This window comes from Leuciscus leuciscus (assembly GCF_965113295.1).
Source record: "Leuciscus leuciscus genome assembly, chromosome: 1".
Lineage (NCBI taxonomy): Eukaryota > Metazoa > Chordata > Actinopteri > Cypriniformes > Leuciscidae > Leuciscus > Leuciscus leuciscus.
In genome coordinates, this window is record NC_138725.1 from 37,898,284 (window position 1) to 37,908,981 (window position 10,698).

The 10,698-nt window shown below is 37.7% G+C and overlaps 1 long non-coding RNA gene across 1 annotated transcript; it reads right to left on the reverse strand.

The window, feature by feature from the left end:
• Positions 1–225: 225 nt before the first annotated feature.
• On the reverse strand, positions 226–4,370 carry LOC309505654. The gene is made up of 5 exons (XR_014208528.1): positions 3,305–4,370; positions 2,957–3,018; positions 2,585–2,735; positions 2,019–2,114; positions 226–1,265 (listed from the first exon to the last, which is right to left on the reverse strand). It is a non-coding gene; the product is annotated as an uncharacterized lncRNA (long non-coding RNA).
• Between the last annotated feature and the right edge of the window lie 6,328 nt (positions 4,371–10,698).

Below are 10,698 nucleotides of genomic sequence, written 5' to 3' on the forward strand. Positions count from 1 at the left end.
GTTACCTTATAAATATTGATATTCCTCAACTTATAATTAGGGAGTAATTCACTCAAAATTTTCAATATTTTTCAACTCATATAATGTGGGAAATACACTCAATTTTCAACTCATAATGTGGGACATGCACTCAAAATTAATTCTAAACTGAAATACTGATGTCGGCCCACTACACAATTATAATCAGCTAATAATGTTAGAAAACATGAAAGTGACACCACAGTGACAATTTAACAATTTTTTTTTATTTAACAAAATGCGCTTTTTAAAAGGCACGAATCAAAGGAGCTCAGTCAAAACAAAGTGCTTGTGATAAATTAAAACAAAAGGAAAAGGAAATGAATCCATAAAAACAAAATGTGTTTTAAAGTACATTAAGTGTTAATAGTTACATATTCTGATAGTGGTCATTGCTACAGAGGGTAGATTCAGTATTTTGGGTCTCCATCTCACATTATTCAGTAAACATTATGATTAAAACTCACAAAGGATTCATGATAAAATTCAATAAGATTCTAAGTATAATCCATCCTCAACAGCAATGACAACTATTAGAATGTGGAGCCATTTAACACTGTTTAAAAACATTTTGGCACTTACTGTACCTTGAAGGCTGCAACTCACTTTTTAAAAATAAAACATTTAAATAAAGTACTGGTTTCTACTGTGCCGTACTTCACTGGCAACATCAAGTTAGTGCATCAAGGTAGGTATTAGGCAACAGAACATTAAAAATGTATAGTGCATGAATTGAACAGTCGTTTCCCACAACGTGGGCTGGGCAATACATCAATGTTGTGATATTTATCTATTAACAATCAATGTATTAAATCTGAGGTAGAAGAGGCAAACAGTGTCACATCTTAAATCTGAGGTAGAAGAGGCAAATGATTACATTTGTAAAGAGGGGGAAAAAAACAAAAACTTCCTCAATTCTCTACAGTGATTCACTCATTGAACAATTCATTCTTCAGCGTCAGTAGACGCCCTTTCAGTGGTTTGTTGTCCTCAAGACACATCACAACTTTTTGGATAAATGTGAATGTAAGCTCGAGGTTCTTTGGGTACTGTAGGTCTAGTGCATAGACGTACCCAAAGAGCAGGAGAAATGAGTCAGCCAGATTTGTGGGACCACTCACAAGTATTTCATCCTCCACGACAATACAGATGCTCTCAGGGCTGAAGAGGGCCGCATCAGTAGGGTCATCCGTGACGACTGTCAGGAGAGCCACCGGAGTGTCGGTGAGGTCTGGACCATCTGCTGACTATAAAACACAAATAATACAAGAATGAGTTCAGCCCCTCAAGGATACAAATCATGCTAAAGATGTCTAAACATTACTGTCACTTAGCACTTAGACTGCAACTAAGCCATATGTTTAAACTATTTTCTGTACATATGCTTATATCTTATGTTAGTTTCACACCTATCTGTTAGCATACTTTGTGTTTAGTGGAATGCTTTATACTTACCCTTTCATTTATGTAATTTCTACATGTCAGTTTACAGAATAACAACTCAAGTAAACTTCATAAACAGGTCCTGGGGGGTATTCCAGAAAGGAGGTTCAACAAACTCTGAGCCTAACCCTGAACTCTGAGTTGACTTACCCTGTGAAGTGAAACTCTTGAGTTTTCAGTTCCAGAACAGCTGATCTGAGTTAGGTAAGTCGACTCTGAGTATGTTAACTCTGAGTTGAGTTCGTGCCTGACGACTAGTAAAAAGCCATCATCAATGGAGCTGTGATTCACCATGGCAACAGGGGAGAAAACAGGAAGCAGACATTTTCTGCCACGTCCGACAGAGGCAGAGGAGCTGGTCCTGGGTTAGTGTTAGGGTTTCCCTCTGGAATGGATAACTCAGAGTTTCCCTCATCTCAGAATTCACTCTGAGTTTTCACATAACCTGCTTTCTGGAATACCCCACTGGTTCTCCTAGAGTTCTTTGAGTGATGTCATATGTTTAAGCTGATTGAATAGCTAGACAAAGGGATTGATAGTGAGGCCAGTACACTTACATTACAGGTCCTGAAGAGCTTGAAGGCATCTTCACGAAGGTACACAGGAAGTGCACGAAGGACGAGGGCCCGTCTCATATTTACATCACGTTGTTCCTAGATGGACCAAAAAAAAATATCCATTACAATAGTAATTACACAAATGCAGAGCAAACACTTTAAAAAAAAATCAAAGTGTTAAATAGCTCCATATTCTGATGGTGGTAATTGCTATAGATGGTAGATTCAGTATTTTGGGTCACCATTTCTTCAGTAAAACATTTTTCAAATTAATAACTTTCTATTGTAAATACTTTAATAACTCACAAAGGAAAAAACTTAAAATTGTAATTCAAATTTTACGAAAACAGTAGTTATTTGGACTTCTTCAAATTGAAGGTTCCTCTTTCTGATAGAATACATCTTGTCAAGATGTTTATCTCTGATGAGATGACAATGTTGTGTTCATGGCATAATCACTTAACCTCGGGGCACAGTCGAGGCAATTCACACTATGGCTTCTTACAGTTCTCTGCAAACAATATGTTAATAATCTGTTTCTGAATCATGCCAAGTTAAAAATTCACCTGAAGGTCATAAATCCTCATGAGCTTGGCTCCTCTGCTATCTTGCCAGTCTTGGTGGCCTTGTCTCTGAACAAGGTGATGCGTTTAGGCGTGTGTCTGTCCAGCTCCTTGTAGAATTGAATGCGCAGGTTAGCGTTAATTCGGTGGAACTCTGCAAAAATTATTATTATTATTATTTTTTAAGTTAAAATGTGTGTACAATTTTGAATGAGGGGGGGAATGAGTATGCCAACCAGTCGACAACACATCAGTAATTTGATTAAGTCTGTTCTGCTGCAAAAAACCTAAACATTGTGAATAATTCAGGGCGAAAATCTTTCGTTTATTTTTATTTTTTTTATTCAAATTAGTACACAATTTTACAAAACTCACCTATTGGCATCTGTCTGATGGTGAAACGCTGACTCTCTGTAGCACTCTTTGTAGTCCGATATCTGTACACAACATACGCACAAAGATGATTTTAAAAATAATACATAATGATAAATGAAATTTAAAAAAGTGAATATACAGATAAAAAAAAGTTTCCAAATCTGGCACAATAAGATCTGCTATTTATGTTGTTGTTGTTTTTAACAAAGTATTAATAAAGGGTTCAAGTGATCAACTGTGGATCCCACAGTTGAGATAAAAACATTTAGAGAAATAGCAAAAGAATGACTATGGAAACACATAAAATAAAACCAATTGTTATTAACACTATTTCATAATACATCCTACCTGAACTGTTAAAAGGATTTCGAGATGATCTCACAACCACATACTTGAGCCTACGAAGAAATAAAAACACAGGCCTGATTAGCATCATAACACACTCACATTATGTTGTTTAGCATTGTTCGTTTCACGCTAGCACACACATACACACAGCTCGACAACGTAAAATATTGACTGTGTAACGCGGACACTTATTGAAATAAGTATAACGTTACTCAAAGTACGCACATGCATTAACGGCGAACAGCGAAAACAACCACCGGCAGAAACTGGGAAGCAGGGATAACGTTATGCTTTCGGCCTCCGCGCCAGAGAGTTCCATAGACAGTGAGAGTTCAAACTCATGGACCTTCCTCCACCATCAATGTCCCGGGCAAACATGCATTATAGGAGATGTAGTTCATCCAGGAAACCGCTGATAACGTTAACGTTAACTTACACCGTTGTAAGATGAAGTAAGGTAACGTTAACTTAACGTCAACGTATTTGTCACATTCAACAACTTCTAAAATTATAATTACTTGGATTTGTAAACTATTTACAACACATATTCACATATTTTTAGAACCGTTTATATATATATAAAATATAAAAAAACGTTAGAGTTACTTACCAAATCAGGGCTGATGATAAGACGGCGCTTAAGAAAACGAGGGCAATAAGACTAATGAAAATAACTGAGGTGGTGGTGGTTTGAAGCGGGGGGATAAAAGTGCGCATTCCAAACAAATAAAAACAAATTAAACTGTGTTCCACATCCACATGGGCTGGCCAAAACTTCCCCGCATCAAGGCAAATTCAAGATGGCTGACTCCGCTTTCCTGAGGGAGAGATCAGACCCACCCACCAGAACGTCATGACGTCGATAACGTCATGACACTACTGTATGGTTCCTAAACTTTTTGAGCGTTCCACACAAATTAGCTGTAAAATATTGAGCCCTATTCAATTAAAGTGGCATAAATCTCAACAGAGCTCAACACTTTATAGTTTGGTCAACTGCACAACGACATTTGACTGTTATGACCTTAATAGTTATGAGCTAGTACAACTGTTTGGGATTACAGTGTAGTAAGAATTGTATTTCTGATATGTGAAATTGGAATTTCAACTAGTAAGAAATCAATTCTTGATATCAACAATTGATTTTGAATGGCAGCCTATGGTGACATTTCACTAGTGAAAATACAATTACAGATAAAGAATTATAGTTTTTACTAGTTGAAATTCAATTCTTGATATCTAGAATGAGCATTTTAACTAGTAAAAATGTAATTGTTGATATCAAGAATTAGCATTGTTACTAGTGGAAATGTAATTTCTGATATCAAAAATTGCCATTGTTACTAGTATAAATCTAATTCCTGATATCAATAACTATAATTTGAACTAGTGAAAATTGAATTGTTGATATCAAGAATTCATATCCTGGAAATTGATCAAAGTTAAAACGGCTTGCCATAGTCTCATATCTCACATCTCACATCTCACATATCATGTCTCACATATGATATGTCTTACCTTTCAAGCATTGTGGAAGCAAAATGACTAAACAAAAAATAAACTAATACAGCCATGGTATCTTTGCAAGCACAGACTGTTATCTAGAGAAGATAAAAGACATTAAATCTCTCAATAACTTTGCATTTCTTGACACTTTAATCAGTCATGACAAAAAATATCAGTAGCCTACCATGTAAAATCTGCAAGTGTTTACCTGCTAAACACTTCGCAAAACAATATTTGCAAACATAGTAAAACATTAAAGAAAGCAGCATTCCACCGTTAAACAATGCACAATTCGGTTTCACTTATTTTTCCAGTGCTATTCAACACGAACACAGTCTCACACCAGAGATCAGGCTGAATTGTTCTGTTTTTGACAACAGTGACTTTAAACTTCTCATATGGAGGAATCAGCACCTCTTTCTCATCAGGATACTTTGAGAATTCTGTTACATCAGCACCTTCACAAGTGTAGATTTCAAAACAAGATTACGGGGGTACGGGGGTACCACTGCTTGGGCAGGCTCTGTGGGAACTGAAACAGAAGGAAGGTGAGGCTTGAGGAGTGAAACATGGTAAACTGGATGAATTCTGTAGTGTGCTGTGAGTTGGAGGAGGTACGTGACCGGGTTGATCTGCCTGATGTTGTTGAAGGGGCCAATAAATCTGAGACTGAGCTTCTTGCATGGCAGGCGCATCCTGATGTCTGACCAGGTTGGAAAAAGGGAGTTTCAGAGCGTCGAAGGTCGGCTGTCATCCTGTGCCGGCGCACTGCCTGCTGCAGTTGATGGTGTGCTGCATCCCATATTGCTCAACAGAATCCAGTGCAATATCCAATGGAAAAATATGTCCTGCAGGCGCAGTAGCAGCTCTGTGATCCTGCAGCAACAGGAATCATAATGATCACATCATCAGTATTCATGTCTGTAATATTCATACTAGAACACAAGCTTACCTGTCCTAGAGCAGCTAAAATGAGAAGAAGAGCTTCAATGATCAGCAGCATCTTGATTTTAATAAAATCCCCCCAGATGATCTAGTAGATCTCTAGTGATGAACAGAGGCTGGAAGACAAGCACAACAGGGTTTAACAAATACAAAACATATCACTGCAATAAGAATGTACATAGCTTTGCACATCATGTGCTTACCAACACAAAACAGTTTCATATAATTGTTTTACCTTTTACTTTAAAGGAACACGCCAACTTTTTGGGACTTTAGCTTATTCACCGTATCCCCCAGAGTTGGATAAGTCCATACATACCCTTTTCATCTCTGTGCGTGGCGTAACTCTGTCTGACACACCCACCGCTAGCCTAGCTTAGCACAAAGACTGGAGGTAAACGGCTCCAGCTAGCATACTGCTCCCAATAAGTAGCAAAATAACGCCAACATTTTCCTATTTACATGTTGTGATTTGTATAGTCATAGCGTGTACAAATAACAAGGTCACATGAGACACAGCCATCTTCCAACCGTATACATACTGGGAACTATATTCTCAGAAGGCAAACTTGCTACTTGGGCGGAGTGATTTGCTCACAGCACCTGAGAAGCCCCGTGGTGAGGAGCAGAGTTCGCTCAGAGTTGGAGTAAATCTCTCCGCAGAAGTAGCAGTGCTTCGTGCAAATCAATGTATTGTTTTATGTGAATGATTAGGCAGGATGATTTTCAGATCATTTTGAAGGAAAAACTCTAGGTGGCAACATCCATTAGTCAAAAGTCTTGTAGACACATATTTAGTATGTGTTTTGTGGCCTTATTTCAGATTTTCTCAATAACCATGCATAAACATTATTCTCTCAAAAATACAAACATGTGCATACATGTTGCTCACATATTATTATAGTATTATACTATACTAATGACTGTACTAATAGTCTCCCGGGCAACCTGTTTTTTAAATTCTCTGACGACTCTGCCATTCTTAGTCTGCTTCACCAGAACTCAGACCCATCACTGTATTTCTCAGAGGTTAAACAATTTGTTGTGTGGTGTGACAAGAACTATCTCACCATTAACATAAAAAAAAACTGAGGAGATGGTGTTTGACCCTCGGTTGGTGGGGGATCATACCCCCTTGTCCATTCATAGGGAGGAGATCAAACAGGTCACTTCATACAGGTATCTGGGTATCCACCTGGATAACCTCTTAATACCCAGGGGGCAAAACACCTGTTTTTTAGGAAATCAGACATGGGCTGCTGTAAAAGGTTGTCATATAAAAATTAAATCTATGATGTCTGAGGATCACAACCTGGGTGGACAACCCGGTCAACAAGCTGCTGGAAACTTGTAATTAGGGTCAAAACAATGCTACCTCAAATTCTGCTTTAACTCCCCGGAATCACCCAAACATGCTAAAAAGGTTTAATTATATTCATGAATCCTGAGCCATATCTCCCTGATACTTTATGCTAGAAACAAACTGAGCACACCTTTCAAAAGAGTGGAAGATAAGCTTCCATCTGATGCATTGATTGTACATGTAATTAGAATGTAAGAGTTAACAATGCCTCTTAATTCATTGGGTGATACTGGGGAGTTAACCAGAAATGTCCCGCCGGCGGGTAAAAAGTAATAATCAAATTACTAAGCAACCACTGAATGGAACAGCACAAATAGGCATCATTTTAAAGCTTAGAATCTCAGCTTTTTAATGCATCTAATCACTTTGATCAACTCCTAATGAGTGCTGAGTTATTCCTCTAAAAACGAGTGTACACCCCGTAGGCGCCACCTAGCTGCAAAATTAATAATCATAATATTTAAAAAAAATATTACCTTGATCAACTTAAAGGTGCAATGCGCAAGTCTCTGAGTTTTTGCAGAACTATGCCCCCTCTGGCAACAAGCGAAACTGCAACCAGAGGTGTGCACGCTCATGGCCCACACACACGCACGCTTGCACGAGCAACTGATAAACTTTTTATGTAGCACTCCTGTAAGGGAGCACGTTTATCAATAAACAGTCAGACGAGATGCTTCATATCCAGAGTTTTTACTTGGAATGAATTGTGGCAATAAATGAACAATTATTACACTCAACAATGCATGAGCTCTCTCATTTATATAATGTTATACACAAGTGCATGAGCTCATATGTACTTCCCCTTTAAATCAACGCATCCCATGTTCACCGTGAATAAATGAGTGCACTTAAAGTAGTGCGCATCCTAAAACAGCGACACTCTCTATATTCACAAGCCCCAATCTCACATAAAACACGTGACAACACAGATCATACATCGACCTTTAACTAAACAGGGCAATTTAAATAAATTCAACCGTATACATTTAATCACCCTACCGTTACATACACACATGAACGATTTGCATGCAAACCGCGTGCTCCCCAGCTGATAACTCTAGCATTTTACATTGGATTCGCCCCGTATCGCACTTCACCCAATAATACAACACAATACCTAGCAAAAATACATTTAGCCAACTAAAAGCCAACTGAGGATCCCGTTTGAGCCCTAGAGCAGACCGGAGATCTCTCCATTTGTTGAAAGCCTTCCTGGTGTTGACTCTCGTCTTATTCCGACGCCTGTCTGACTCCAATTTGGCCCTTTTGGTGGCACTAGACAAAAGTTTTCTTTTCTTTTTCTTACGTGGAGTTTGCGTTGGGGTTTGGAATGAACTACAAGCCGGTCTCTTTGAATCCATCTTCTACTTTTGTCGAAAGTTGACTAAAGTTTTGTCGCTCGAGTTGTCTTCGCTGATACGGAGAATGGCGGCGAATACACAAACCTGCCAGACATAGCCAGGTGAGCGTGAACGCACATGACGTCACGCCCAGTCTCAAATTCCGTCCCGGATCCCTCTTATTTATTTTACTGTACAGGATTATAGAGGCAATCGCAGTGATCAGAGAAGGGCTCATTCAGCCCATCAGGCAATTGTTTAAGCATGTATGGGTTAGAAAAACGGGTATTTTTAACATGAAATGTTGCGCAATGCACCTTTAAAATAGATGTCATTTGAAAGCTTAGAGTCTGAAATTTACAATGAATGTAGCCAATTTCATAAACTCCTAAGTAGTGCTGAGTTATTTGCTGATAAATAGAAAAAAAAATCATAATTTATAAACTACTTTTTTGTACTACATACTGCAATATGTCAAATATATCATACAGCTCAGATAGTCCTGTGTCATATGTCATTTGAAAGGTCTCAATGAGTAGAATACAACAAGCATAATTGTTTCAGGCTTTTTACTAAACTCGAGCAAGGTTTTTGTAAAATAAGCCCTCAAGAGACCCATGTGTAAACCATATATGGATGCTGAATTTTAGACACATTTCCGCTTGTAACCTCATGAAACATGCTCCGATTGTGGAAAATGACACAATATTATTTACAGCAGATGCTTACAATTAAAATGAGTCCAAACTCAACATAATCCATCACTCAGAACTAAAGATATTCCTCATGGAGTTCTAACACACAAAAAATCCACAGACACACGTAGCCAGCAAGGTAGCTTAGACTTGGCCTTTTTACTCGTATCTTCATGAAACATACATCGATCATGAAAAATGACACATCGTTATTTACAGCAGGAGCTCACAATTAAAAAGAGCCCAAACTCAATATATTCCATCAATCAGATTTAAAGATATTCCTCATGGCGTTCTAACACAAAAAAATACCTCAGACGCACCCTAGCCAAGTATATACTCATGAAGCACTCGTGTTTGGTTTTCAGTTATAACTTCACGAAGCATGCACAGATTGTAGAAAACTGCACATCATTATTTTATCTCAAAAGAGCCCAAACTCAGCGAAATCCATGACTCAGATCTAAAGATATTACTCATGGAGTTGTAACACACGAACCCCCAAAGGCGCACATAGAGTATTCATTATAGATGTAGCACTTATGTCGCGTTTTAACTCATAACTCAATGAAGCATGCATCGATTGTGGAAAATGGCATATCATTATTTACAGCAGATTGTTAAGATTAAAAAGAGCCCAAACTCACCATAATCCATCACTCAGATCTAAATATATTCCTCATGGCGTTCTAACACAAAAAAAATACCACAGATGCAGCAATGAAGTAGCAATAGCAGTGATGCTATATTGTTTTGATGTGACGTTTCAGCTCATAACTCAATGAAACATGCATGGATTGTGAAAAATCAAACATCTTTATTGACAGTAGATTCTCACGATTACAAAGAGCCCAAACACAACATAATCCATTGCGTTTATCACGAGATATTCCTCACGAAGTGATGCATACTTGGCTAAAAAACAATTATCATCCTTCCGGGGTGAAAAGTGTTTTCCAATTTTCCCGGAACCATCCGTGCTCGTTTTCAAACGTGGAATAACACAAAATATGTATCATCTTAAAGCTTAGAATCTCAGCTTTTTAAAGCATCCAACCACTTCGATCAACTCTGAACGAGTGCTGACTAGTCTCTCTAAAATATTCTGCGAAAATATTCATTATCATATTGTTCAAAAATATTGCCTTGATTCAAACAAAATTGGTGTCATTTGAAAGCTTAGAGTCTGAACTTTACAGTGAATGTAGCCAATTTGAAAAACTCCTAAGTATTGCCGAGTTATTTGCTGATAGATAGAATATATTTTTTTTTTATAATCTATAAAATACTTTTTTGTACTATGTACTGCAATGTGTTAAAAACATCATACATCTCATGAAACATTCAAAAATCGTTGAAAATGGCACTTCATTTTTTACAGCATATTAATACAATTAAAATTAGCCCAAAATGAACTTAATCTATTGCTTTTATGACAAGATATTCTTCATGGTGAAACAATTTAAAAAATGCCCATGAGGGGGCGTCAAGGTCTCAACAAAAAGGCTATATTGGTTCCAAATGCTGTAACTTTTGATTACT